The sequence below is a fragment of the Poecilia reticulata genome, linkage group LG20, assembly GCF_000633615.1.
Source record: "Poecilia reticulata strain Guanapo linkage group LG20, Guppy_female_1.0+MT, whole genome shotgun sequence".
NCBI lineage: Eukaryota > Metazoa > Chordata > Actinopteri > Cyprinodontiformes > Poeciliidae > Poecilia > Poecilia reticulata.
The window spans coordinates 17,464,690-17,469,362 of record NC_024350.1 but is presented as its reverse complement, the minus strand read 5'-3'; the positions used below and the strand labels follow the sequence as shown (position 1 = coordinate 17,469,362).

At 41.5% G+C, this 4,673-nt stretch overlaps 1 protein-coding gene across 1 annotated transcript in view; it reads left to right on the top strand.

Annotated features, from left to right (window-relative positions):
- Window positions 1-3,531: 3,531 nt before the first annotated feature.
- Window positions 3,532-4,673, top strand: part of LOC103456693 (cadherin-10-like) — a 42,291-nt gene continuing 41,149 nt past the window's right edge. Inside the window, exon 1 of the mRNA XM_008396404.2 lies at window positions 3,532-3,847. The gene's annotated coding sequence lies outside the window, so the exon portion shown is untranslated. The remainder of the gene's footprint in view (window positions 3,848-4,673) is intronic.

The following is a 4,673-nucleotide window of genomic DNA, read 5'->3' as shown; positions in this document are numbered from 1 at the left end:
GTTTTGTATGTCAAAGATTTATCCAAACCAGTTCAAGGAAGCATAATTGGTCACCTTTAAGATGAAAGGAAAAAAAACTGAGAAAAATGGGAGCTTGGAAAATTCGCTGAATGTGATTTAACCCACTGCCAAACAATGAGGCAAATCAACAACCTGTCATCAGCTGGAGTCCTGATGCTAGCACAAAGAACAGCCACCAAGCATCCGCAGTGGTTGGCAGCTTTGGGAAGGTGCGGCACATCGGAAAACCGATCAGGGGCGAAGCTCGATGGTATGCTCTCGTGACGCTGATGGAAGCTGACACTCCGTATTAGGAGAGGATCAAGAGACACCTCTTACTTAAGGAAGCCGTTTCTGCAGGCTGGAAAACTTTGATTTAATGTAATAGAGTCCTCATCTAGAGAATAAGAGAGGCAGGAAAAAAACTGCTTTGTGTGAATCACTGGCCGCGGATAAGGTTGTGAAGTTAAAATGGGAAGATATTGCTTGTTTGTGTGTTTTCTAAAGAAGTGTAGTCTGAAAATGTTCCTGTATTTCCTCAAGCAGCTTGGAACAATGCTCGCTCTCATTCTCTGATGTTTGCCGAGTTGTTTGGGCCGCGTAACAACAGCGTAATTAACATCCCAGGGGTGTAAATAGCAACTAAATTATTACTAATTCTATGCAGAGAGGTACAAAATTGCTTCCTTTTTTCCGAGGCTTGTTAGCAAGAGAACGCCACACACAGACTCACACAACCATTCGGTAAACACTGCGCACAGGGGGAACAAATGCAAACACACACACCTACTTCTTAATCTCCCAGCGCCATGAACCCAACGAGGGGCTGAGTTATGGAGTGTGAGTAGGACTTGGCTTGGCATCAGAGGGAGGCTACCTCGCCGCTCGTTTGGATGTTAATTAGTTTGGCCTGTTTGCATTTTTATTTATCTGGTGCAGCGCATTACAGCTGATAATCTATGCACACTGATATCAGCAGAATAAAATTCGAGCCCAGACTGAAGCTGGCCAGCGGAGCCGCTTCTTTTCTTACATTATTCATCAAGCAGCGACTGGCGGTTTTTTAAAAGTCACTTTATCTGGTCTGGTGTGTTTTAAGGAAATATGGAGATGTCTAAAGGTCTCCAGAGTCTTAACAGAGTGGAACTATTGCACATTTCATCACAAGGTCGAGGTTTTTAATGGGATTTGATGTGTTTGACCAACACAATGTGGTATTTAGGGTCAATTTCGATTATCTGATAAATGGCACATTCTGCAGATTTTTTATTTAATCACATTTTTGTATAATATTGGAAACACATTAAAAAGTGAATAATGAATTCCATTTTAAAGTAAGAAAATCAACATTTTATTTTTTGCGTAGCTTATCAGTCACATGTGGCGTACCTCAAGGTTCAATCCTGAGATTAGAAGAAGGGTTAGTGCCAGAATGTATTGATAAAACCTGATCACAAACTGTTAAAATATCAATGAATTCTTAAAATTAAATAATATTATTGAACATTTTCAGTCCGTCAAGGATTTTGTGATACTTTTAGTGATTTTTTTTGCAATAAAAACCAGAGTTTGTGGTACTAACTTGGAAATATTTACAATATTTACACTAATTTATGACAGTAAATGCGACTTTTATTACTGCTGTGTAGATCGTGGATTATAATCTGACATAAATTAAGGCTGAATCAGTTGTTTAGTACAAGTAAAAACATTTAACAATTTTTGAGAAAAATTTGCAATAAACTCCCAATTATGTATCAGCACAAAAAAGTGTGGGGATTTGTTGATTTTGTGTGAATTTCAATGATAATTCTCTATAAACTGGAGGGACTGATTGATATAATTTGGCAGTAAACAGATAAAAACTGCACTGATTTGATTGAAAACATAATATTTAAGCTCACTTAGTGTTTAGGATCTAGAGGGCCACATAAAAAGCTATGGCGGGCCAGACTTGGCCCACGGGCCTCGAGTTTGACACACATGATCTAGAGTCAGTTATTACAGGTGGAAACTAGATATCAGACCAAAAATCTAGGTGTGAACATTCAGAGACACATAAAGACAGTTACAAAGCCGGCCTTCCGTCACCTGAAGAAAAATTCCAAGAAGGACTTTATTCTCGTAATATAAGGAATTTATTCTCATTTTTAAAAAAAAAAATCTTCTTAGTGTGGCTCTAATACTCCATCGTTCGACTGCACATTCACACCTCCCCCAATGGCCTGGACTTTGTAGTCAAACTAGTCGATTAAAGCGCACCAGACATCGTGAATCCGCCCTCATAGATGCAACGCTCCCCATCTTCATCAGATCCATCACACGTCACTCCTCCTCCCTCTGTGGCTTCCAGCTGAACTGAGATGTTATACGGCTCTCAGTGGGCAGGGCTGCATGCAGACGGATTGATATGCATCCAGCATGTAATGAGGAGGGATGACAGAGTGCCTGGACTCTGTGTGTGTGCACCTGCCTCACGCTGGCGGCCGAGTCTACGACATGAAGAGTATGTGGGCTATACTAAGAAAAAATTATAAAAAAGTAAAAGTATGAGAATAAAGTCATAACGTGAGCGACGGAGGTAGGAGTTCGTCCAGTAATTGGTAGTTCATTGGTTCAATTCCCGGTCCGCCTGCCATCGTTTGTGTCCTGGGCCAGTGGCAGAAAATGGCCGCCTAGCTTCCGTCAGGCTGCCACAGAGCAGCTGTAGCTACAATCCAGTAGCTTGCCATCACCCCCTTTAAGATTTAAATTGGATATATAAAGGGAATTATAAATAGAATTGATTATTTATTGAAGAATAAAGTTGTTGGAGAATAAAGTCGAAATATTACTAGACGTACAAGATTAACTCAAATACTAGAACAAAGTTGTAAATAGAGAATTGTTATATTTTGAAAATGCTCGGAAGATTCCGACTTTAATTTTGAATTATTTCGACTTAATTCTTATACAATTTTATTTTTGTAATTTTATTACTTATTCACGTAATTTTGACTTTATTCTTGTAACATGACTAACCTCATAATTTTATGAATTTTTTCTTGTAGTTTTATTACTTTATTCTCGTCATTTTATTCTCGTAAATTTGCATTTTCTTGTAATTTCATTATTTTATTTACTCTCTACCTCTCCGCGGTTCGACTGTGCATGCACACAGATGTTATACGGCTCTCAGTGGGCCGCGCTGCATGCAGACGGATTGATATGCATCCAGCATGTAATGAGGAGGGATGACTGAGTGCCTGGACTCTGTGTGTGTGCACCTGCCTCACGCTGGCGGCCAAGTCTACGAGTCGAAGATGATGAAGATGAAGCTAAACTGGTCAAAACGAAGCCCACCTTCTTCCCCTTCTTACTCTGATTTACAAGTTATGGCCTCTTTCTCCTTCATTCCTCCGTCATTGAGGGAAGATCAGACGTCAGTCGGCGCTCTGGTTCTTCTCATCCCCTTTTATCTGTAACTTGTGAATGGCAGCCAATCAGGGGGCAGAGTCGCCTCCGCCTCGGTGACATCCACCGGCAGGATTGATGCACTGCTGGAGGAGGAAAGAGAAGAGGAGGGGACTGTGAGAGATGATGGAAAGAAAGAAGGAAAGTGTGGACGAAGAGGAGGAGGAGGAGTAAGTGAGTGAGCGAGCGAGCGAGGAGGACCCTCTCTCTCTCTCTCTCCTCCTCTCCTTCACACACACACACAGTCCCATACACATTCGCAGCAGCTGTGCCGCTGTCAGTCCTGGAATGTAAGCGCTGCCGTCAGGAGTCCGATTCTCCCACCGCTAAGCGCCGAGACGGAGCAGCGCTCACTCAGACACACAGATGGATGCTAAGCAGAGCAAAACCAAAGGTAAAGCAGTTCATTTTCTCCTCCTTTCCCCTCATCCATCCATCATATCTCATCTAGATGCTACTTCAACCCATAATCACATGTCAAGATTTTAAAAGATAAGACTGAAAACTCCTCATGAATCCATCTTTTTTTGTTGTTTTTGCAGCTGTTAATTCAGATTAAGCACCTGTCACTCATCCCCGCTCGTTTTTTCTCTTTTTTTTTTTTGGTGTCTACGCACGTACAGCAGGTGTTTGCACCTGTTTGACTTTCTGAGTCAAGAAAGAAAGTCGCACTTATACTGCGATTTGATGGAGAGGCGGTGCAGCGTTCATATCTCTAAAAGAAAAAAAAAAATAGCTCCAGGTGTTTATCTTGAACATGTGCTCCGAAGCACAAACTTAATCCAACCCTGACCGGCTTGATTTTTTATTCTTCCTCACTCTTAAGTGATTTTTCTTTTTTTTTAGGGGTTGAAAAAAGCAATGCCAGTTGGTGCAAATTAGAGTAGAGACTGCTGCATGTTTCACTTTTTAAACATGAATATTTAGTCTTTTTGTCTAATGAGCCTCAAAGAAAGTCCAGTGAGAATGTCTTCTTCTTCTTCTTCTTCTTCTTCTAAATAATACACAGGTTGGGTTTCATGGCATACTTTAACTGTCGGACTCTTTTCAAGAAACGTCCAGCCCAGCCCAGCCGAGCCGGCGGTGTTGGAAGTGTGCACTGTATCACAAAATTGCTTTGAGGATTTCAAAACATGAGTAAAGCTCGCCGAGGTCTGGCAAAGACTGCAGCCGAGCGGCGTTGAGAAGGGCTAGGGCTCCACCAAGTGGAGGCAGGTGTA